Source organism: Falco cherrug, chromosome 6 (genome assembly GCF_023634085.1).
Source record: "Falco cherrug isolate bFalChe1 chromosome 6, bFalChe1.pri, whole genome shotgun sequence".
In the NCBI taxonomy this organism is placed as follows: domain Eukaryota; kingdom Metazoa; phylum Chordata; class Aves; order Falconiformes; family Falconidae; genus Falco; species Falco cherrug.
In genome coordinates, this window is record NC_073702.1 from 10,838 (window position 1) to 36,541 (window position 25,704).

The following is a 25,704-nucleotide window of genomic DNA, read 5'->3' on the forward strand; positions in this document are numbered from 1 at the left end:
GGCAGCAGCTACTCAGGTGTCTGGCTGATCTTGTGTCGTGACAGTCAGCTCCGGGTCCGGAGCAGCCGAGGGGAAGAGGCCTTTTGATTTGCTTCCCAGTGAAACGGGGGTCTTTTGTTTTTCCTTTGTCCCTAGGTTCGTCTGGAATTGTACATTGACAAATCAAGGGGAGCGGAACCGAAGGTCAGTCGAGATGTTACTTTTCCACGTGTGCCTTGTGCTTGTGAGTCGGACTGCTGACTACGGAGGGATAACCTTTGTACTTGCCGAGGGCCCGCGAGGCTCCGTGTGCCCGCTGCTTCCGAGTGCTGCGCTGCGGCTCGGGCAACGGCCGGGGAGGAATTGTCGGTCCCTCGTGGTTACGCAGCCGGGCCTGCTAGGCGCTTGAAGCAGCGCGTCCGGTCGGACAGTATTATTTTTCTAGATTGTAAATGAGCCCGAGGTATAAACCCACTTACGTTTCTGTATGGCGGTGTACTTTGTCAGAGAGCTCAGATGTACTGATGGAGCTGGCACAGAGTTCCCTTGGGACTCCAGATTTGACTGTCTTGTTGAAAGGCTCCAGAGCCTGCTTTGAAAGTCGCTTGACAAAGCACAGCTTTGCCGTGATTTTTATACTGGAATTTCGACTGTAATGCCAATGCCACGTGTTAGCCTTTCTCCAGCAGCTATTAAAAGCAGAATGAGCGTTAAGAATCTGATTACCTTTTAACTAAATTCAAAACAAAGCTGCGGGGTGAAGCGACTGGAAGCGTCCTGCCAGTCTGCCGTGGGTATCGCTGCCGTGCGTGTTTTCTGCCTGTCTACTGATCGCCCCTGCCTCTTGTTGTGCCCCGGTAATTCCTCTGGGGAAGGCGTTGGGCTCTGACTGCAGTGCACCCCGACTCCCTCCTGACCCCTGCGAGACGTGATCGGTGTTTGCCTTCCTCCCCTTTCACAGGGCCTCGGCTGTTGCGTGCAGAGAAGCTGTCAGCCTTGTGAGAGAGCATGCAGCCGGCAAGCGCATCGTGGTGCTTCGGTACCGAGCTGAGACCGCAGGCGTCCGTCTTTTGTTTGCGAAAAGGGATCGCGAGGAAAGGTGCTGACATTGGAGGGGGAAAGGTGGCGGGAGAACAGGTAGGAGGCAGCTCTTTCAACCGGTTTTAGGCTTAACTCCTGTGTTCCTGAGCAAGGTTCTGGGCTTCGAGGGGTTTGCTTTTGGCTTTTTGCCTTCAGCGCGTCCTCCGTCACCGCTGTCGGCGCGCGCTGAGCTGCTGCTTAGGGAACTGTGGCGATACAGACTGTGTGCGTGCCAACCGTCCTCCAGGCTATAGCTGTATTCTACCCTAAAAAAAGCTTTCCGTAATACTATGCTTCCGTTAGGACGCAATTTTCTCGAGTTCCCCCCACCTCAGGGTGATTTTCCCACACCCCTAACCCCAACCCCTAAGCCCACCTGCAACACCCCATTTTCTCCTAGGCTTTTAGGAGTGGCCTGAGAGGTGCTTGCAGGGTATTCCATTTTGCCTTAGACAGCTTAGGAGACCAACCACATGCCTGGAGATCTGTATCTATCCTTAGGCTCCTAGTGGGATTCACACAAAACCAGTATGTGTGGGCACGTTCTCCTAGCAGCTCGGTGTCTTTTTGCTGTTGCAGAGGTGATTTCCAGGCGGAGCTGACCAGTGGGGTTCTCTGGCTGAGGGGAAGACCAGCAGTCAGCTGGTGGATGTGCTTCTGGAAGAAATAGCAACGGGAGCTCTAAGAGAGGGAAATGGCTTCCCTGCATGGGTATGTGGAAGCTTTCTTCACTGCTTGTTTCCACTGAGATTAATTGGTAATAAATACCCATTAGGAAGGTGGGAGAATTACTTTCGTGGCCGGTGTCTTCAATGTTCACCTTCTTCTTAGTGTAAACACTGAAAACTTTAAAGCCAGGGAAACTCAGGTGCACTAGAAAAGCTGAAACGGTGAGCATACTGAAGACATAGCTGAAGTAGCCACACTTTACAATGATGCCACGTGAACCACCGGACATGCAGGTATTTCTAGTGGGCTCGAGCCCCTGCTAATGCTGCGCTATACGGCCAAGCCAAAGTAACAGCTTCCTGCTGCTGAAAAGCCTCATCCTCCTCCCCTCTCCCTGCCCCGGTACTGGTGGCCGTGACCGGGAAGTGTCCAGCAGAGCAGTATTTGGGTTTTCCCGGGTTACTTCTCTGCTGACGAGATTAATGCAGACAAGCGCCAGAATGACTAAGTAGCAAGACTACATTGTAAGGAATGACTGCTTCTTGTGGCATGAGGAAGTTCATTCAACTCACAATGTCCCATTGCACCGTACCCCAGCACATGGGGGAAGCAGGCAATGATACAGGGACAAGGAAGCGTTGCAAGAATTCTTCACGTCATACTAAGCACAACTGTATCCAGAGGTTCTCTCTGGGATAGAGTAGCATTTCTTTGATCCTTCGACATCTTTTCCTCAGCCTTTCCAGAAGCTTGAGCCGGTTTCCCTGCCATTCCTGAAAGGTATTTCCAAGGAAGATCTTTCCTTTTCTGGTTTTGTTGGGCAGAACCTCTCAGAGAGTCCCATTTTTTTTCCACCCTGGAGCACTCGAGACAAGTTGCAAAGGTGCTGACAGATGTGTTTTGTAGTACTGCGAGACCCACACAAAAGACCTATCCCTAATATAATCCCTAAATCCCTAAAACAAATGTAATCCTTAATTAAATCTCTAATCCCTAAAACTTAAGTAACGTCAGTTTAATTCTTTGCATAAGGATAAGTTGTCAATGAGGTCTTCAGTGCTGTACCTGCTTGCATCAACTAGTTCTTGGATTGGCTCTTTCCTTTTCAGGAGAATGGGATTAAATTAGGGATTAAATTAGTTTTATAAGACTAGCTAGGTTTATCAGACTTACAAAGCTGGAGTGCCCACCACAAGCTCTAACACCTGAAGGCCCTCTGCAGACAATGGCAGTGCAAGCTTGTGCCTTTTCTGTGATGGGAGTTTTTCCCATATTCTTTCTCTCTATTTCCACTTTTCACGTGGAAATTCCATTTCTAGGAGAGCCGCGTTATTTTCGTGCACGTTGAGAGGCAGCTCCTGTGCAGACCGGAACACATGTTCGGTGCTAACACAGCTGTAATTTCTTTCAGGAGGAGGCGGGGAGCGCTGAAGCTTTCGTGGCCAAGCCCCGGAGCCAGGATGTCAGGGGGAAGCAGGAGTATCTGAGCCAGCTGAAGAACAAGCTGGGAGATCTACTGTAAGTATGGAGGGAAGGGGCTGATGGGGACAGTAGCTCAGGACCGCGCGTGCAGAGGGAACCCCGCAGTGGACGCAGTGTGCGTGGCCAGCGCAGGCCTCCCTGCGCTACAGGGCTGTGCCCGTTGCAGTGAATGCCGAGACCTGGCTGAGCCCGGCTCTGCGGAACACTGCGAGCAGCAGTCCCCAACCCAAAGAACTTTGGCGTGGCAGACAGCGAGCAGAGATCAGTTGTACCACTAATCCCCTTTGGTACAGTGCTCCTCTGTCGCGACGGAGGGAAGACACAGTCAATCAATATGAGTGATCAGCAGACTTCGTTTATTGTGCCTTACAGTCACCTTTTATGCCTTGTTATAATTAGCTCATACGTATTACAAAAGTTAAGCTCATTATTGGTGAGTTGCCTAAATATCAAGCCCACCCCTAGTTTCTCTTCTGTAGTTATCTGTTCCCACCTGCAACATTCTTTTCCCACCGAAATCTTCCTGTTATTGTGTAACAAGAACAGCCAAAGGCAGCGTATTTGTGCTTTACTTCAGATAAGCTGAGAGCGATGCGCATTTTTGTCCAGCCAGCTAGACTATGTTTATGTGAACTTTTCCAGCTAGCCAGTTATCCACACTCCTCAGCTCTCCAAAAATAGCGGTAAAATCCTGTACATCTTCAGAGACTGGTTCTGAGGAGTGGGAAGAGCAAATAGGACTGACAACTGGTGCAAATCTGAGAAATAATTCCACCTCAAAACAAGAGGCAATTACTGCATTGAAAAAAAGTCTGGTGCCACACCGAGCACCGAGGAGAACGCCAGAGGTGGGCAGGTGCCTGTGAAGTGAAATCCTGTCCAACGTGGGCACTGGATTAGCAAGAAGTACAGTTCTGTAATAAGGGATATCAATGCACAATAGAGTGAAATTAAGGTCTTCCCAGGTTATCATCAATCTAAGATTTCTTAACTTCCGGTCAGTTTAACGTTTAGCATTCACCAGTCTTTATTGCACATGTGTTTAACAACGGGATGCTAGTAGAGGCAGAGATGACTGTATCAAAAGACATCTCTGCTCTGCATTTCGGGCAACATGGATTCTCAGTGTGACACAAGTAAGTAAATGTTCTTTTCACATACCACAACGTAATGGTGACTGTGTTGTTTTGGAACAGAGGGGGGAAGGCAGATGATCTGAAGACTGCTTTCTGTGCGATTGATCCCGGTATCGACGATCAGACGCTAGATACCTACGTTGACCTGCCGGATCAAGAAGATGTGCCTGTGGAAACTGCACTCGAGAGGCTGCTTGCTGGATATGCGAGACGAGTAGGGCCCTCGCCCAGGGAGGGAAGCACGACAGGCTTTGGAGGGGAGGAAGGAGACTTCCAATAATAAGAATAAATGGACTGTTTGATCTACGGGTTTGGGTGCCAAGCCGAGAGTTGGAGTTACTGCGTTAAATACTTCTTCCCATGGCATATGGAGGTACAGCTCGTAAGAGCTGAGTGGGCGGGCTAGCTTGAGCTATCGGAAGCACTTTCATCTTAAGCAGCACAGCACTCCGAGACAATTTTACAGCCTCTGCAGAGTCATTTTAGCTCAGCAAGACCTGTGGTGGGAGGCTGCCTGATCCCCAGACAGAGGCTTCACACCCCCGGGGCGCCGAGGCACTTCAGGGTGTCAGGCGCTCTGCTTGGTGACACAAGAGCTGTGCTCCACAGCCATTGCTGGAACCTGAGAAGCCACCGTCAGGCTCCAGGCTGCAGCGTGGCTGCTTTGGCCCTTGGCCCTTACAGTCCCTTGTCTCAAAGAAAGAGGGTTTCAAAGATTCCTTTGCAAAATAAGGTGCCGGTTGCAAGCAAAAGGTGAGGTCAGCCCACACGAAGTCTGCTATCGTGTCTGTCCCCGAGGAGACTTTTGTCTTGGTGTGGCTGCTGTTGTCCAGTATGAAATCACTCAACAGACGTTCAAGTGCTGCCCCACGAGTAGATTTAACCAAACTCTGAGCTGCAAAAGTCATCCAAGCATAGAAAAACTGAAATCAGTCCCTTGCTGCGAGGAAGGCACCACGTGCCCTTTGGTAACTTTACTCAGTCGTCCCTACTCATAGTGTCCGCTTTGCCCTGCACATAGCCCTCTCTAGGGAGGGGAGGGAGGATTCTGGAAACAAAAAAGACTGTAGGAAAACAGCTCTGCTGTGGTCATGCCTGAATTGCCGAGTAACTGGAGCAAACCTGAGAAGCAAAACCCTTTCTTTTTCTTGCGATGTAGGCATATGAAAAGTAGAAAGGGGTAAGCTGAAATCCAAAGACACCTTCCTGATAAAGCACTAGTTTTGTAAACTTGCCAAAACTGATTGCATTTGTAAAGCAGGAAGGCACCGTAGCTGGTGTGACACAGCATGTACCACCCAGAGGTACGAGGCCCTGGGGCTTTCTGCCTTAATACTCGAACCTGGTGCCAGGCACTTCCAACACAAGTCACAAAATAGCAGGAAAGGACCTCCACCAACCGGGCGGCTGCAGTACCCAATTATATTTCGCTAGGTGGCAGCAGCGATCCACCAACAGGGCCGGCTGCAGTACCCAAATATATTTCGCTAGGTGGCAGCAGCGCTCCACCAACCGGGTCAGCTGCAGTACCCATTTTTATTTCGCTAGGTGGCAGCAGCGATCCACCAACAGGGCCGGTTGCAGTACCCAAATATATTTCGCTAGGTGGCAGCAGCGCTCCACCAACCGGGCCGGCTGCAGTACCCAAATATATTTCGCTAGGTGGCAGCAGAGATCCACCAACAGGGCCGGCTGCAGTACCCATTTTTATTTCGCTAGGTGGCAGCAGCGCTCCACCAAAAGGGCCGGCTGCAGTACCCATTTTTATTTCGCTAGGTGGCAGCAGCGATCCACCAACCGGGCGGCTGCAGTACCCAATTATGTTTCGCTAGATGGCAGCAGCGCTCCACCAACAGGGCCGGCTGCAGTACCCATTTTTATTTCGCTAGGTGGCAGCAGCGCTCCACCAAAAGGGCCGGCTGCAGTACCCAAATATATTTCGCTAGGTGGCAGCAGCGCTCCACCAACAGGGCCGGACGCAGTACCCAATTAAGTTTCGCTAGGTGGCAGCAGCGCTCCACCAACAGGGCCGGCTGCAGTACCCAAATATATTTCGCTAGATGGCAGCAGCGCTCCACCAACAGAGCCGGCTGCAGTACCCATTTATATTTCGCTAGGTGGCAGAAGCGCTCCACCCACAGGGCTAACTGCAGTACCCATTTATATTTCGCTAGGTGGCAGCAGCGCTCCACCCACAAGTCCGGCTGCAGTACCCATTTTTATTTCGCTAGGTGGCAGCAGCGATCCACCAACAGGGCCGGCTGCAGTACCCATTTTTATTTCGCTAGGTGGCAGCAGCGCTCCACCAACAGGGTCAGTTGCAGTACCCATTTATATTTCGCTAGATGGCAGCAGCGCTCCACCAACAGGGCCGGCTGCAGTACCCATTTATATTTCGCTAGGTGGCAGCAGCGCTCCACCAACAGGGCCGGCTGCAGTACCCATTTATATTTCGCTAGGTGGCAGCAGCGCTCCACCAACAGGGCCGGCTGCAGTACCCATTTTTATTTCGCTAGATGGCAGCAGCGATCCACCAACCGGGCCGGTTGCAGTACCCAAATATATTTCGCTAGGTGGCAGCAGCGCTCCACCCACAGGGGCGGCTGCAGTACCCATTTATATTTCGCTAGGTGGCAGCAGCGATCCACCAACAGGGCCGGTTGCAGTACCCATTTATATTTCGCTAGGTGGCAGCAGCGCTCCACCAACCGGGTCGGCTGCAGTACCCATTTTTATTTCGCTAGGTGGCAGCAGCGATCCACCAACAGGGCCGGTTGCAGTACCCAAATATATTTCGCTAGGTGGCAGCAGCGATCCACCAACAGGGCCGGCTGCAGTACCCAAATATATTTCGCTAGGTGGCAGCAGCGCTCCACCAACCGGGCCGGCTGCAGTACCCAAATATATTTCGCTAGGTGGCAGCAGAGATCCACCAACAGGGCCGGCTGCAGTACCCATTTTTATTTCGCTAGGTGGCAGCAGCGATCCACCAACAGGGCCGGCTGCAGTACCCATTTTTATTTCGCTAGATGGCAGCAGCGCTCCACCAACAGGGCCGGCTGCAGTACCCAATTATATTTCGCTAGGTGGCAGCAGAGCTCCACCAACAGGGCCGGCTGCAGTACCCAAATATATTTCGCTAGATGGCAGCAGCGCTCCAACTATCGGGCAGCGCATGCGCAGAAACGACGTGACGCCAAAGGGGCGGGGCTTCCGGCCTCGTACGTTTGGGCTACGCATACGGCCCCGGAAGGTGGGTTCATTTCCGGCCCGCGCGGCGCGCTGGAGTGGCCGTGGAGGTGCGGAGCCTTCGCCGGGAACCTGGAAGAGTTTCGGGCCGGGACGTGCGGCGGCGCGCTGGGTGAGCGCTCGGGCTGAGGGCGGCCGGGGGCCGGCGGGCAGCGGCCGAGTCGGGGGGATGTGGCGGCCCGGCGCTCGGCCGCGGCAGGGAGCGCCTGGTGCCGGCGGCGGGCGGGCTGAGGCAGGCGGGCGGCCCGGCCCGGGACCGGCGGGGCTGCCGCCGGTTCTCGTCTCCCCGGCAGGGACGGTGGTCAGCGGGCTCCTCACGGGGCTGCCCTTTTCTGGGTGGGTGGTTTTTTGGTTTTTTTTTTTTTTTTTTTTCTCTCGGAGCCGCGCCGCTACCTCGGCGAGGAGCGGCGGCAGGCAGGGCGGCCCCGGTGCTCGCTCGTGGCGGCGGCGCCCGGGAGAGGGGTCGGCCCGCGCCGCCCCGCCGCCCACCCGCCGCCGCCTGCGGGCTGCCCGGGCAGCCGCCGCAGCTCTGCGCGGGGCTTTGTCTTTCCCCCAGCCGCTGGCCTGAGCCGTGGCAGACGGCTGGGGCTGCCGGCCCCCGCGGGCCGCAGAGAGGCTGCCTCGGGGCCTGCGGTAACGCTGTCGCAGGGGTGTGTGTGTGTGTGTGTGTGTGTGTGTGTGTGTGGTGGCTCAGGAGCCTCTTCCCGCCCCTGCGAGCGGGCCAGAGCAAGAAAAGGCAGCCGGCAGCGGAATCCCCATCCGTCGCCCCCGACTGCTGCTTTCTCCGCAAGCCTTTTAACTGCCGGGGAGGGCTGGGAGGCAGCAGCAGCTCAGGTGTCTGGCTGATCTTGTGTCGTGACAGTCAGCTCCGGGGCCGGAGCAGCCGAGGGGAAGAGGCCTTTTGGTTTGCTTCCCCGCGAAACCGGGGCCTTTTGTTTTCCTTTTGTCCCTAGGTTCGTCCGGAAGCGTCCGTCGACAAGTCAAGGGGAGCGGAACCGAAGGTCGCTCGAGATGTTACTTCGCCACGCGTGCCTCGTGCTTGCGAGTCGGACTGCTGACTACGGAGGGATCTCTTTTGTAGCCGCCGAGGGCCCGCGAGGCTCCGTGTGCCCGCCGCTTCCGAGTGCTGCGCTGCGGCTCGGGCAACGGCCGGGGAGGAATTGTTGGTCCCTCGTGGTTACGCAGCCGGGCCTGCTAGGCGCTTGAAGCAGCGCGTCCGGCCGGGCAGTATTGTTTTTCGAGGCTGTAAAGGAGCCCGAGGTATAAACCCGCTTTACGTTTCCGTACGGCGGTGCGCTTTGTCGGAGAGCTGGGCCCTACTGACGGAGCTGGCACAGGGTTCCCGCGGGACTCCGGCTTTGACCGTCTCGTGGAAAGGCTCCAGAGCCTGCTTGGGAAGCCGCTTGACAAGGCACGGTTTTGCCGTGATTTTTACGCCGGAATTCCGACGGTAACGCCAATGCCACGTGTTAGCCTTTCTCCAGCAGCTCTTCAAAGCAGAGTGAGCCTTAAGAATCGGATTGCCTTTTAACGAAATTCGAAACAAAGCTGCGGGGTGAAGCGGCTGGAAGCGTCCTGCCAGTCTGCCGTGGGTATCGCTGCCGTGCGTGTTACCTGCCTGTCTGCCGATCGCTCCTGCCTCTTGTTGTGCCCCGGTAATTCCTCTGGGGAAGGCGTTGGGCTCTGACTGCAGCGCACCCCGACTCCCTCCTGACCCCGGCGAGACGTTATCGGTGTTTGCCTTCCTCCCCTTTCACAGGGCCTCGGCTGTTGCGTGCAGAGAAGCTGTCAGCCTTGTGAGAGAGCACGCCGCCGGCAAGCGCATCGTGGTGCTTCGGTACTGAGCTGAGACCGCAGGCGTCCGTCTTTTGTTTGCGAAAAGGGATCGCGAGGAAAGGTGCTGGCCTCGGAGGGGGAGAGGTGGCGGGGGAACAGGTAGGAGGCAGCTTTCAACCGGTTTTAGGCTTAACTCCTGTGTTCCTGAGCAAGGTTCTGGGCTTTGAGGGGTTTGCTTTTGGCTTTTTGCTTTAAGCCCGTCCTCCGTCACCGCTGTCGGCGCGCGCTGAGCTGCGGCTCAGGGGACTGCGGCGATACAGGCTGTGTGCGTGCCAGCCGTCCTCAAGGCTATTGCTGTATTCTACCCTAAGTGAAGCTTTCCGTAATACTATACTTCCGTGAGGACGCGATTTTCTCGAGTTTTCCCCCCACCTCAGGGTGATTTTCCCACACACCTGCGGGCAGCAGGACTAACGTCATCTCCTTTTGCCCGCTTGGGCTTGGACTAAAATCCCTTCCCTGACTATTCTTTAGCTTTTACAGCCTTTGAGCCTTCCCTTGGGCCTGGCTGACAGTCCTTTGCCATTTCACCCTGTTCACAGCCAGCGTGAGTCTAGGTACTGACTATATCGACGAATTTCAGTTACACGATAAGCCTGCAGTTTTGTAAATTAAATTTAGCATTTTAATTGCTTTCAAAGGGAACTACAGGAAATCCTGTCTGCGTGGTGGCCTAGCGTAAGCGATGATGGAAAGGTGCATCAGATGTGACCTCCGTGTCAGCTCAGTGTGCCTCAGACAGACTGCATTTGGCGCTCCGTGGCATGCTGCGCAGCTCCCGAAATTAATGCTAGGGGAAAAAAAATGGGCAAAAATAATAGTCACGTAGAAACACGAGTTGGGAAGAAATGCTATAAATGAGGTCTTTCTGTTGATGGAGGCAGTTGATCTTGCTTGTGGATCTGTGGGGTATGAACTTGATGCCGAACAGCTCGTTTTTTCATTTGACATGCCTTGAATTATTTTGAAAGAGAGAGAAGAGAAGGTTATGAAATAGGATAGGTTATTGAGTCTTCCTAAAACGCTCACAACAATTATGTATAAAGCCGAAGTGAAGGACGATGGAATAAAGTTCTGTGCTTTGTAAGTAAATACAGTACGCTTAAAACTGATCTCCGTGCAGGGTCCTAGTTATTTCTGTTTTTAACACCAAAAAGTAGTTTAAGAAGTGTCTCAGCGGTTAGAAGTGTGGGAAATAACTGGCTCTTGCACCAAAAATTCCACATCAGCAAGGCTCTTTGAACAATTCTTCCCGAAATCGGTTCTAACTACAGCCAGTTAACGGTTTAATGTTGAAATGTATACTTGCTCTCCTATAAAGCAGTATTTCATTTGCATTTCAGTCCTGTTGGTCGTGACAAATTTGGGAAGAACCCGAAGGAAACTTTTCATCCTGGGAGACAGAAGGTAGGAGGTGACTTTTTGTTGTTGTTGTTGTTGTTTGGCTGTGGCTTTTTATTCTTTTCTGGAAAAATAAGTCGTTACGTATAAATGCTGGTGGTTTGTTTCTTTCTGTAGCAGGATAATAATGAGGAGTAGAGTCGCAGTTAGAAAATCAGCTGTCTTTATCAGTTGAACTGGCTACTTTGAAATTAAACAAATACAGGAGTACGTTACAGGGGGTTTTGCGCTGTGTCTTCAGTACCGGGTGTGTGCTAAAGACATTGCTTTGTTTACAGGATTTATTGGCTCTTGAAGGGCAAGAGGTAAATGTAAACTTTTCACTCCTAGCGCTCACTCGGTGACGTATACCGACTTAGATATCAATTGCTTATTGCAGTAAAAAAAATGCGGTGTTTCTGTGCAACATCTGAGATCGAAAATCATTTCAGGCACTGGCATAATATATCCTATTGATAGATGACCACCTTAGTAATATCATAAAAATGGTAATCTGTGATCAAAAGTAAAGTATTGGGTATCTGCTACTTGAGCGTGTGATGGAGCTGGTATGAAGCGTATATTCCCGTGTGTGGGTCGTATGCAAAAGATGTATATAAAAGTCCTTAGAGGAAACATTATTTTAGGTCTTTTGTTTGATTGTCTCTTTATCCTGTAGTATTTGGTTTCATTTCTCCGGGACCTGTGAATTTTGAATTTGGAGTCCTATATGCTGAGGACGGGCAGCTTACAGGTGAGGCAGTCGCTGTGTGTGTGTGTGTGTGTCTTGGTCTGGGTGGAGAGATCGAGTTCCATCTTTAGTTGTTCTTAAGTGAGCCAGATATCTGCCCAGTGATTTAGGAATAAAAGACTTTTTTTTGCAAAGGTGCAGAAGTACAACTTGGTAAATAAACCTAAATAACCTAATAAATCTAAATAACCTAACCCTAAACCTAACCCAAACCATAACCCTAACCCTCACCCTAATCCTATCTCTAAGAGGACTAACCCGAACCCGAACTCTATCCCTCAGCTGTGCATGGCATGTACCTAACCCTAAACCTAACCCAAACAATAACCCTAACCCTCACCCTAATCCTATCTCTAAGAGGACTAACCCGAACCCGAACCCTAACCTGAACTCTGTCCCTCAGCTGTGCATGGCATGTACCTAACCCTAACCCCTAAACCCAAACCCTAAGACCGACCCGAACCCTAACCCTAAAAAAATCAATGAAATGATCACCCTGAATTTTAATTGGTTCTGTGTCAGACTCCTCACTAGCTGTTCACTTAGAAACAGAGGTAATCCCACTGATTTCTGCTAGACAGCTGTCATTAGACCCTTAACACTGTTGCTTAACTAGAGTCTTCAGTCTCATGTGCCTATTGACTGCTAAAACAGCTTGGTTCATGAAAGACCAATAACTATACTTCAACATAAGTCTTTCATTTTAACTAAATTATTACCATTTAAAGCCCATTTTTATAAATGAGATATCTGAAAGTTCTGTAAAAATCATAAAAATTTATTTTAAATTATATATTTAAATCTGATGTATTTAAATGGAGATAAGTGCTCTGTATCAATTTAGCACTGAGGAAGAGAACAAATTATTTTTGTCTTCCATCCACTTCTAAGTGGGGGGGGTTAGCTGGCAAGCTTAATCCATTCTGTTGTGCATCTCCCTCCAACTGCCTGAACTACTGATCGTCTTTTGAATCAGCTCCTGAATTGCTGGCATTTACAGCCTGTCATGGTAAGTCAAACAGATCAGAGACTGTTTTACTAGCAGATGTCCATGCAGAATTTAGCTGAAGGTGGTTTAGCTGAAGCTGGTGCCCACCAGCTCGCTGTGAATCATCCTGTCAACAACTTCACATAATTACTTCTTTACCATTATGTGAACAGCAGTGGAGGTATCGATTTTCTTCTGCAGACAGCTACATGGAAAACGAGAACAACCATATCTACCATTGGACTAGTAATAACTTTTCTAAGCATGCATGTATTCACTGCCATTAATTAAGGACAACAATTTATTATTTTCTCACAAATCTTGTGGAATAGAAAGTGTAAAGGAAAACAGGTTGTGCTGTGCTCGTGTGTTGAGAGAAAGAGGCATGTACCTATCTCAACCTTCCTCAGCTTGCCCTAGAATTAACTGAACAGGTCTTCTGTAGAGTTAGGAGCTTTCAGAACGACAGTGAAACAGAATGTCAAAATACCTACTCCAAGAGTCCTCAGACAAGACTGGAAGAGATTGCTATCTCATTACGGATAATAAGGGGGTATATGCATGTGTGAGACAGAAAGTGGCACGCTTGATCTTCTTAATTGGTTTATATATAAAAATAAAATATATATAGCTGTATGTGCATCAGACCAATAGCAGAATTTGGAAGGAGACATTTAGGCTTCCAAACTGGAGTTCTGTTGCCACTTCTAATGTTGTTTATCTTACACCTCTTTTCTTTAACATATTTATTACATTGTCATTAAAACACCAAAAAAGAAAGTGGGAGCGATTTTTTTGCCAGTAAGATATTATATTGAATCTGTATTCAGTAGACTCTTTCAGGAATGGACAAGAGATTACATAGCACAAGACCAAAATGTTTTAGTTCTTAGACAAAAGAGGATCCAGGAGTCAAGTTAGTCTTTGTGTTGCTGAGAACTTCAGGGGTTTTTAAATGCCATAGAAGAAACAGAAGTGTGTTGTTTTGCTGTGAAAGAAGAGACCTGATGAAAACAACTGAGAGAAGCTAAATTGCAATCTGTTTAGAGGTTTAAAATATTTAACGGTGTTGGCCCTATTTCTGTTATTGCCCAGGTGCTCACAATAATTTTGACGTTTGCCACAGAGCAGTTCCCTTGCTGGTCCTACCAGTAGTAAGGCCAGTGATCAACTGGAGAGGAAGTCTAAATATCCAGCCACCAGAGAAATCCCTCTAGATTGTGGTTTATACACAGCAATTAGTGATTTACAGCCAGATCCAAGGCCAGAACTAACAGTTCAGTTGCTAGTCCAACCTCTTATGTATCACAGACTCTAAAAATTTACTCAGATACTCTTCAGTGGAGACTTGTAGCTTGGATTAACTGATTCTCTCTGTCCACACAAGCTATCTGAACTTTCAGACATGTAATTCACAAGCCAGAATCAAGTAAACCCGCCTCCGCTGTCAACACCAATTTACCAAAAGATCTCAAACACTGATTTTGTTGGTATTTCTATGAGATGCAAAGATTGTTGTCAAACTGCTTAATCTTTCTAACCTGTGCAGGGAATATATTGTAGGACACTTCTGCTGCAGTGTGCGGTGGGGCAACTCACCCTAACTTAATGTTCTATACTGCACACGGGTATATTATCATCCCCCTTTTATTTTTTCCGTTTATGCAATTCAAACATGTGCAGTGGCTTCCTCAAACAGGCATCTGAATGCTTTACAGGTATTACATGAAAGCACACAAAAGGGAGACCAAGACAAAATAGTAAATGCAGATGCAGCAGGTATCAAATGTTTCCCTACTCTTGGAGGTACACAAGCCTTCTTGGAGCAGGATGATGTAAGCATACAACCTTGAGGAGAGGGGATGACCTCCTGTGATGCCAGAACTACCATACAAGGGACTAGAGCTCTTTATACAGAGCTGTATAAAGAGTCTGTCCTGACTCCACAGTCCCACAGTACAGAACTAAGGTCCAAGACCAAAATTAAAGCTGTTTGCTCTTGTCTTCTGGCAAGACCATACAGATGAACTGTGAGTCTAACATTTGCATCAAGCTGACCAGTCAACTGGCAAGCTGCAAGCTGTTGGTGCCATTATCAAAGTTGTTTCCTCAAGGGTTCTGTGACCAAAAGCATACCTCAAATGATAACTGACTGGGATTGCTAGTAGTAGGTCTACTTATTCCTAAGGCCACCATATTTATTGTGCATGCTGAGAAAAAAATGCATCGTGGCTGCTCAGCAGACCCAGTTCCAAAAACAATAGATCAATACAGATGTATGACACAACAATTCTGTATATATACAGCACATGCCATGTTTCCCAGTCATAATGGATTAATTATACACACACAGCAAAGAAGTATTAGTACTCATGCATTGCAGGCAGTCTGTGTGCATATGTAAATCTGGTGCTTGAAAATGCCCTACACCTTTGCAAAATGTATTCTACATATGTATAATAGTAATATGACAGGAGAGGGATAATGGGGAGCAAGGAAACTAAAGAATATAATTGAGTAAATAGCCACTAGAGGAACAATTAACCTAGCTTGTCACTAGCTCCCTAAAATTATATCCATCAAGTGAAGATCTCTGGCTGAATTAATTGTGTTCATAGTCATCATGTGGTCTGCTGTTCAGAGACTGCCTTATCACTTATAGTGAACAAGCACAACCTGTTTGGTACAGTAAGTAAAGTGCGGGGCATATTTATGACATTACAATTCCTGTGCTTAGGCAAGCAGAGACCCTCTTCCCTTACAGTCACATTGGTAGGGATGGGAAGAAACAACCTTTATTTTGGGGAACACCCCTTTCTTGACATGTTTCTGAAACTAAACCTAAATAACATGGGACAATTCAGAAAATGCACATACTTGCAGTGGCAATGGAAAGCCAGCCTGCAAAAGCTGAAGGCAAGAGAGACTCTCTCCACATCACTGGATGCAAGCAAACAAACACTGTCCATCTCCTAACACAGCGTCTCCAAACCAAGGGACTTTTTCTCTTGTGCATTTCTGAAGCATTCTCATATGAAATTAACCTGGACATTTGGGATGCTTTAGCCAACATGCTCAACTAGAGACTGCTTCCCTCTTCAGTACAGGGTCCCAGAGTCAAGGGGAAAAGGAGTGGCATATGTGTTTACATTCACAGAGGCTCAAATATCTTACTGATTTGACATGCATATGGATTGCATATTAGCACCAGATTTGTTTTACAGATACAGGTTTTTCAAACTCCTGGGATTGAAAGACTGTTAATCTTTCTGGAGAATTAAATACTTGCTTAATTTCAGACTGTTTTGGTAAGGTCTCTGTCAAATGAAGTATTAATTTAAATGTAAATCACAGTGGGTTTGAGTTTGGAGATGTAAGGTGCCATATAATTGACTGATATAGATGGCTTGTTTTCTAATACATCAGTAAACTTTTGTAGAACTGGAAGCTTTTGGCGAAGGCAAACACTGAGCATTATTGACCTAGTAATTACATTGGGAAGCAAGGACAAAATGATATCATCAGACCATCCAACTGCTAGTGACAAAAACTGTTTTTTTATGGGGTTAGAAAAGGTGCAATTACAATTCACAACAAACAAGTCCAAATCTGAAACTCTGAAAACCCACAAGTAACCTCAAAAGCAGTGGTGAACTTCTACTGTCTCTCTATGTCTGCATATCCTGGAGCTATTACAGGTCAAACAGAAAGGAAACATTTGTACCTACTGTTGCTTGAGCTGACTTTCCTCAAGAAACAGTTCCTGGTGGTAGATGTGTATGCTGGAATTACATAAGTTCTTCAGGTTGATAGGTTCTGCTCTATAAGATGCTGCCAAAACATTCTAGTCACTAAACTTGCACAGGGTTCAGTAACTGCCACCAAAGCTGTAAAGGATCAGTAAGATGAACAGATGTTCTATAGTATCTGACCCCAAAAAAGCCCTTTTTAAGTTCTCCCATCAGTTACAACTGATGTTCTCATTTTCTTTCCTACCTGCAATGACTCCTTAATTTGGGTGTTCCCTCTCTAAGAATGTTAGCTATACCCTCCTTTTCTCCTCTACCTAATTCTGCCTTCAGATCTTTAAAAATTTGCAATAACGTTTGCTATTACATTTTAGTCTCACAAGACATCAGTTCCTCACATATTCCCAATGGCTACCAGCACAATGAAGCCATGATTTGCAATGTTTATCTTTTCCTATATTATTTGCAAGCTGACTGTCTGTAAGTTTTAGATCTATGATACCAGCTGACTGCATGTTGTAAAGGTATGATGGAATTTTTCCTTATATCTCATCTAATAGACCAAAATGTCAGGTGATGAAAAAACTTCCCTTGAAGCATCAGAAATATTTGTTGAAATTTTTTTCTGAGTTCACTACGGCTGGAAGCACAGTTGTTGCAGTCATATTTTCATGCACAATACTCTTTCCCCTCCACCACTCCATAAAAAAACTCCCTTTAGAAAACAAAAATTTTACCTCATTCAATCTCAGTGCTTAGTACTTTACTGGCAACCACCTTACAGTACTATGCCTAGCAGGGCATGCTTATCACCAGCTCAGTGCCATCCCCTGGACTATGGCCAGGCTATGTCAGCTCTTCAGCACACTCCCCCAGCTATCCGCCAGGAAAGCTGGCTTTAGATCACTTAGCATGATAGCAACTATTTCTGCTATTGTTGCCAAACTTGTGGTTTGATCATCAAAAACCTTTATGTACATCCCATCCTCTGCTTCTGCACATTAGAAACATCTTCTGATCATTAAAGAGATAAGTATTTAAATACTGTGTGATAAAGGGCAATATCTGTTTCCAAGAAGTAATGACACTGGGACAGAGGAGCTGAAAACTGCAGTCATAGCAGAGCATAAGATATCACCATGTGCTTATTGTAAGAAACACCAAAAGGAATAGCAATAACAGAGTGCTCTGGTCGAAGGTATAAGCCAAAAATTATCTACACGTACAGAGAAAAAAACCTATTTAAACATATAAGAAGATCCCATTGCTTCTCTAGGTATATTACTCAAATAGTGATCAACTTTGCTATGACATCCTCCACGGTTCTTAATGAGGACGACACTAGAAAGTACTTTTATCGTCTTCTCATTGTATGAGTACATTACCCTTTTCCCTCTAAATGCAGAACAAGAATAGTGACTGAACAGTTCTGCCCTTTGAGCCTTATCATTAACAAGAATTTCCTTTATTCTTTTAGTCTTCTTTATCCTTCAAATCTTTCTCTTCTTTCGTTTTGGTCCTATAAGCCATATGGTTTTTTTTCCTGAAATCCTTAGTTTCCTATAGCCAAAGCCAGAACTGTGTACTGTGAAAAGCATTTGTATAGTTGTTCTATTTCTTGCATTATGTCTTTAAACATCTGCTGTTGATCAGTGGAATAGCACTGGACTATGTGAGCCTTCATCTTGAATCAGAATCATCATTTTTATTTTCTGTTACATTCTTAACAATTTCATGCATATCAAAACTACTAAATTACAATGTCTTCTGTTTATTTCCTTTACTTCTGGTTGTGGTACATGGGTTTATAATCAAATTTCTGTCTTCAAGCCATTTTATGAATGGTCTTGTTGCCATAGCTGTCCTCTTTGCTGTGGAACAGTGGCTTCCACAGGACCTATAAGATAATACAGGAAGTTTTCATTGCTTTCTGCAGATGATCTCCACTTCACATGGTTCGAAGTTTTCAATGGTATCAATCTATGAATTTTCATATGTAAGAGAACATCAGTTAAAATTAACTGCAAGTGGGAGGGATAATGCAAATCTGCTGATTCTTTTCAGATCCTTTTAGTTTTCCCAGATTTCACTGAAGGGAAGGAAGGCTTATTACTGTCTGGAGTGCTACCTTTACACCAAAGGCATAATCCTCCCTTCCTCTAAAGTCCACCCACTTGAAAGGGAATTGGTCTGGTTTTGTATTCGAATTGCTCCTTGACAAACCATTTTCAGAGGTCTCACAGCAACTTTCAATTGACTTAGCCTATTTAGTTCTGACGCAAGAACTCACAAACATACCATTTTCAACACAGCTGCAGACCCTTTTTCTCCAGATTCCATTGTTAAAAGTAGAGCTGACAGTGGTCAGCCTTGTGATGTTTGTGAAGGGCCTGAATATGCAATTTACTCAAGACAAGTCACTCAGAATGAGATAGGTGCTTTTCATGTTCCCATTTTTGTCTCTGCCCCATTTTACTTTGGCTTTCAAGTGAGATATTAGAGCACTCCTACATAAGAAGGGCAAGCTGGTTTGGATGCACACACAGCACACAATCAGTTGGCTGATTGCTTTTATTTCACCTCTCTCCAGTTTCTGTGTGAACCAACATTTGTGTTCTAAATATACCACCATTGTAGGAGATGGCTTCTTCAGACATTAGAGATATCAAAGGTAAAGGCAGGAGCAGCAGTCTTCTTCCATTCTAAAAGTCTTTCCACAATTGTTTCGGTTTACCACTCTGGATCTCAAACACTTGTAAATAAGTGAAACCCAGAATCAGTTCCTCTTACAGCCTGTGGGGACACAAGACATCTGCTGAGAGGGTGCCCTAACTGCCAGGCTATGCTGTCTACATTGAAGATTTTCCACCCTTTTTATTGAAGAAGTGTCACTACACAGAAAAAAATCACGATTCATTGGGCCACTCCTATATAAATACAGGACACTATTTCTTCTTCCAGATGCCCTTTAAAAGGAACTGGATGCAGTGACATGTCATAGGGGGCCTTTGTCCGAGTGCAGGTGTACAGTCTGTCCTGCAAACAAGCCCAACAGAGGACCAAAGTGAAGATGAGTCTGGATTTAATTCATAATTTTATTGATAATTTCTGGAGTATGATTAGCTGTGGGTTTGAACAAGGCGCTGGGATATTTGGACTGGCACAGCTCTGGGTATGCACAGAGGTACAACTGTAGTTCCAATAACAAAGTGAAGGGGGTTTAGGTTTCAATGCTCTAAGGACAGGCAGCAGCTGAAAAGGCAATGTGGATTTTTTTTTCAGTTCCTCAGTTTTGGGCTTTGGCACATACGCTTCATCCAAATCGCACTCCACAAATGAGGGGACAGGATCTGAACTGCCTTATTTGAAGAGCAGTTTGAATTTAGGTGCCTAAATCCAAGACAGCAGCTCAGCAAGTCTCATGTCTCATATACCAGTGAAAGTTAATGGGACAAGGCTCAAGGTTACAGAATACATGACTGCATACAGTAATAACAGCTGATAGCACTTCAGGGAATTGCGAAAAGGCAGTAAGTTTGACTCAGCAGTGGGTCACTAGGCAGGCTGAAAGATGTGAGAGGAAAGCTGTTTTGGATACAGTCTTGTCACTTTGAATTTTGCTTTTTCCCTTTACTAAATTAGTATGAATGTTCTTTTCATGATTTTTCTGACTAATTTTCCTTTGTATGGTTTTATTCCAGATTTTATCTGTGTCATATTCCAACTTTCATGCCCCTTTTTGCTCTTCTCTAATTTACATTCATTTTTCTAGCAATATAACAACTGCCTTTTACAGTGCTGGCACAGTTTTTTTTCTTTCTTAGAAAGCTTTATAATGGCCTTCTTAATTTCCATTTTAAAGCCTGCAAGACTTTGAAGAGAAAAAAAATATGACTCACCAGCAAAATGTCTTAGCAGCTCTAGAATACTGGCAAGAGATCCACTTCCAAAGACTGAGTTATGGTTTAATTCCACAAAATTTGAGAACTTTTAAAGCTCTGAATGTGTTACAAGTTTTCATGCTTTAGGGAGGAAAAAGAACACATTGATACCATTCCTTGAACAAATTAAATTAATATATTGCTAAAAAGTGCAAAAGCAACACACAGTTTTACAACACATTTGGCCTTGTCAACATCATTAAAATAGCATCATCAAGTTATATTGCAAATACACAGGGTCCAGTCACAGAAATAAAACATTTTTAAACATGGGAACATGCAAAAACCCATTAGGATTTTAACAGTACCAGAAGACTTCCACTGAGTATAATTTAGATCATCAGTGTTAGCCCATGACCCAACATTTGTGCTGGCCCACTGGCAGGTATTATATGAGCAAAGTGCTCCATCTGCTGAGTACCCCAGCAGGTGAGCCAGGCACTTTGCGCTATGTGTTCAGAGCTCTATCACTCTTTACTAATTGTATTTGCAAGCACAAGAACTACAGGTGCTCCGAGTCACCTGGTGTTCAGCCAAAAAAATAAAGCCAAACAAAAAAAGAAGTCACAGATGATAGGGTTGCTCATCTTGTGTAGAGTTCCTGCAGTGCTTCACAGTTAGCAAACAGGGTGCCTGGGAGCATCATCTATTTGTATGCCTGAGATATTTTTGCATTAACATTTTAAATGTGATATTAATATGCAGTGATTTGAATCCGCTTACATGTAAGAAGGTATTTTCCCACTAGATGTCAGTGCACCATGCAGCACACCACATGTATGACAGCCCAAAACTCAATGGGTACTAGAGCTCCATGGAAGTTCAGGAGGCTGTGTCCTCAAATATTTTTTCTTTCTTTTTTTTTTTATAGTTCTCTGTAGAGGAATGAAGCTGGGTTAATTAGCATTGATAATATACAACTATGGGTTGGCTTTTGGAGTGGTGGGTTGGCTGATGTAGATAAGGTGCAGCTGTGGCTGGTTCTGTTAAGTGGTTGAGAGCCAATGAAGGGAGAGCAGCTGAGGAAGAAGCAGAGAGAATGTGGGCCCTGGATGAGGTGAAGGCAGCAGAGGGACTGGCATGAAGAGTTTGTTGGTATGAGATGGTAAAAGACCTTGTTGCAGTCAGCTGATTTGGAGAGTGCTGTGACAACTGGTGCCCCATGTGAGGCTCGAACTCACGATCTTCAGATGATGAGAGTGAGTGTAATGAGCAGCAACAGCGGTGATGGCTGTGCCGGGGGGCATTTGAAGTTTTGAACAGTGTTGGCGGTGCCCAACGAAGCGGAGACAGGCGGGGATAGCCTGTGATCCAGATCACATTGAGATAGGTGGGAAGAGCCTGGGGATCTGGGTCAGACACCAGTAAGGGTGAGCTGTTGGGATCAAAGAGGAGGAAACCTGACTGCCGTGGAGTTATGAGACTGAGGGTAACGGGCGATAGCAGCGGAGTACATGGCCAGACGTGGCAGCATCCCACAGCGGCGGCGGTTCCAGAGCGGGTCTGGCCAGACAGCAGTGATGGCTGCCCTGGGGGAAGGTGTGGGAGCAGCGCGGTGCTGCAAGCGGCTCCCACTGTTGCTGCTGCTGCTAGGCCTGGTGGTATTCTTGCCAGTGTTCATGTGCTTGTTGAAGGTGTCTCCAGTTGAAGAAGAAATGGGTGACCACAGGGATGTTAAGAAGTTTTTCAGGACACAAAATGATGTTAGTGCTGTATTCTAGATCTGCTGCTGCTGAAAGCTCACTCAGGCTACTGTCCAGTGTAACCCAAGAGGTAAAAGGACAAGGCACTGTAAGTTCATCACACACCCCCTCTGAAGAAAACAAAATTCTAGATGCTAAGAAAGCAGATAAGAAGAAAGATGATCAACCTGTAGAAGCTGAAAAGCCCAAGATAAAAGTGAAGAAGGAATTCAGGGACAAGTTGTCCAGACTGTATGAAAAGTTTATTTGTAAAAAGGTTATGATGGTTGGTATAAACATGAGGTATGAAATGTTAAAATGAAAATAAATTAAAAAAAAGGGGGGGGGTGGTTTGTAGAGGACTGTATGAAAAATGTATTTGTAAAAAGGTTGTAATGATTGTTAAAAACATAAGATATGAAATGTAAAAAAAAGGGGGGGGGGAGTGTAGAGGAATGAAGCTGGATTAATTAGCATTGATAATATACAACTGTGGTTGACTTCGGGGGTGGTGGGTTGGCCGATGTAGATAAGGTGCAGCTGTGGCTGGTTAAGGGGTTGAGAGCCAGTGAAGAGAGAGCAACTGAGGAAGAAGCAAGAGAAGAGAGAATGTGTGCCCTGGGTGAGGAAAGACTAGGAGAAGGCAGCAGAGGGACTGGCATGAAGAGTTTGTTGGTATGAGATGGTAAAAGACCTGGTTGCAGCTTGATGGTTTGGAAAGTGCTGCGACAGTTCTCTGCATTTAGGTCTAATGTATATTTCAAGGTACATCACTTGTTTTCATTTGTTCTGAGATTCTTATTTCTACATTAGCAATTTCTGGACTAGCAACTTTTTCCATTGTCACAGTAGGTTCTGCTACGTTGTCCCCTTTGGGCTGGCCTTGGTTACGGTGCAAACACTGACTTGGTCTGGGTAGGAGATCCTGTCGCCTTTGCAGTATAAACTATTTTTCCCATTAAAAAAAAAAAAACACCACACAAAATAACTGCAATCCCTCCAAATATATAACTGCAGTATCAAACACTTAGGCAAATTGTTCTTTCCATTAAAGTTACAATAAGTGTTCCATACCAGAAATAAAAGATGCTCTTTGTGCTTTGTGATCATATTGAAGCTTGGTAAATATGAACTACTTGTTTTACTAAGGCCAGAACTGGCAAATGCCAGCTGGTTAAGCCAGTTTTCTAAGTTTGTTTTTTTTATTTATTAAATACTAGGCAGTGCCTGAAACGTGCTGAGCAAGTACTTGACGCTGCTGAAGATTCACTTTTCTAGCTTATGAGAAAGAACTGTGACTTTGAAAATAATTGGTGCATTTTGTTTACAAATCTAGATAAAGAAAAGTTTATGTTTAGAAAGTCCTTGCTGTGGTTCTGTTTACCTTTGTTGCATTTCCCCTTATATCTTGAACAAATACACACAAAATGGACCTCTAATAAGTCTCCTGTCCTAAGAGCTTAGGAGGGACCAGAAATGCACAAGATGCCAGATAATATCCATGGCAGAGGACCCGCTTCCAAGTCAGAAGGACTGAAAGGACTGGAGCAAGAAAACAGAAATAGGGGACTGTATCCAGACCTAGACAGGAATCACCTGGGAATTTTGACAGGATCCCAGAGAAACCTCCTCCACGCACAGTCTCCCACTTCCCTGTCGGACCTCTTGTTGGCAAAATGCAAAGTGTTTCAGTTTCCCACTGCGAGTGCAGCATAGCTTCACTGATACGGCAGAGCTGATGTGCTGCTTCCTGCTGAGCAAACACTGACCAGGTTGGCTGAGCTTGCCACAAGTGTCCAGTGACTTCAATAAACATGCATCGAGTAGAACTGGCCTAGTGTACTGCGGGTTGTTGCTTGGCCTGTTGCAGAAATGAGAGGTTTGAAATTACCCACGTACCATAAACATCTCAACCTGAATTGCCAAAGATAAAGAAGGTAGCCAAATTTTGGGCTGGTCATCGAAAGGAATATACTGTCAGAGGGCAGCGATGGGTACTCACTCCCGTTGGAGACATCTGTCTGTGGTACCATGTGTTCTACTCGTTTGATACACAATAAATCAGATATAGGGAGCAAAGGCACTGCAGAGCAGCCTGGCTGGAAATCAAGGACTCTCACACTTTTCTCCCACACTACAGATTGCACTTCATCCCCTCTCACTCTCACCCAGAGGTTACCAGCTCCCAGCAGGGTTGAACTCTCTCTCCTGTGTCTACATGTCCCAAGAACCATCAAGCTGTTACTTCCAAATGGCTTAGTCGGATAAGCAGCGGGCTTCTTCATCCCCACCAGAGAGTTCATGCAGTTAGCCAGCTGGTCTGTCTTCCTACTTAGACATTGGGAAAGGGTGGAAATTTCAGAAATGCTTAGCAACACAGGAAAGATTGGTACAGTATTTGTCCATCCTAAAAGTGTTTCCCTCTCCATGCTATTCTTTTAGGTTCAGCAGCAAGATTCATTGGCTGTATTGGCTCTTGATACTGACAAATAAATTATTCCAGGGCCAAATAAACCTCAGAACATACCCCAGTATAGTGAATTCACTACAATGAAACAACTTGTTGAAAATTACTCAGAGATTTTCATGGAGGCCAGTTGTATAAACCTGAAGGAAACATGGGTTACATCTTAGCAGAAACCCAGGCTCATTTTTAAGTCAGATTTTAATGCTTTGACTGAAGGATTCCTGGATCACTGTGATCTGCACAGTGGATCAGTAGCAGCCCAGTACTATCAGACATGATGAGTTTTCTATTTCCTGAATTCCTAAGCCAGACAGAGAACAAGACTAAAAATCTAGATCTCAGCTCACAGTTGCTATTAATCTCATATTTGTATAAAACACATGGCTTTCCTGAGGGTCATTCTCTAATTTTAGCATGACCCAGCAGTCCTTTTTGTCTCCCCATGAAGTTTTGGCTGGAATCTGATTCCTACCAGAGGAAAACATAAAAAACTATAAATAAAATAGTGATAACTAAGTAAATAAATAATATGCATGCTATCGGGCACCAAAGTGTTTGTGTACTGTTGTGGCTGTTCTATAGGGAACACAGATGTGAGCTGATTGTTGCAAAGTCATAAATTTTTCATGAAGAAATGTTTGTAGGAAAAATAATATCCCAATGATTCCGCTGGGCGGAAAAGCAAAGCAAGGCAGAGAAGCATTTGGATATGCAAGCTTTTCTTCAGATTTGAACATCTTTTCTCTGTTTCAGTAGAACTTTTGTCATATCCAGTAAGTATCCTCAGGGAGAGCCTGGGGTAAACATCTGAGAACCACTCTCCCAGCACTGCATTTCATCGCAGTTAACCAGGTTTGATCACAACACTATTAAACAGCCACACAACACATGAATGGAACTAATTCTCCCCTTGTGCTGGAGTGGTGCAGCTACATCCTTCACTTTACAGTAGGGATTGCTGTCCTTTCTAGATCTATCAGCTTCAGATAAAATCTTCATGTGGCCAAGACCCGCCAGGCACCATGTGCTTCAGAGAGGGGGAATTCTGGACACACTGCACTGGCAACCATGGCTCCACGCTAGAGTGAAGGTGTCCCACCATGCCTCGGTGTGACGGGGCTGGAAGAAGGAGGCCATCTCGTCCTTCCTGCAGATCAGCCAGAAGCTGATACACTCTTACGGCTCCTGCATGGAAGCTGTACTTAAACTCCTCAGGACCCACATATTTGCCACCCATGCTCAACAGGGCAGCCCTGGGCATTCCCAGTATCCTGGGTTTGTTCACTCACTGAAAGAGGCCTTGTTGGAAGCAACC

At 46.2% G+C, this 25,704-nt stretch overlaps 1 long non-coding RNA gene across 1 annotated transcript; it reads left to right on the forward strand.

The window, feature by feature from the left end:
• The first annotated feature begins 1,135 nt into the window (after window positions 1–1,135).
• On the forward strand, window positions 1,136–11,452 carry LOC129736372 (uncharacterized). Its single transcript, XR_008732870.1, has 6 exons — window positions 1,136–1,770; window positions 3,140–4,346; window positions 8,549–8,596; window positions 9,355–9,530; window positions 10,775–10,845; window positions 11,111–11,452. It is a non-coding gene; the product is annotated as an uncharacterized LOC129736372 (long non-coding RNA).
• Window positions 11,453–25,704: the final 14,252 nt, after the last annotated feature.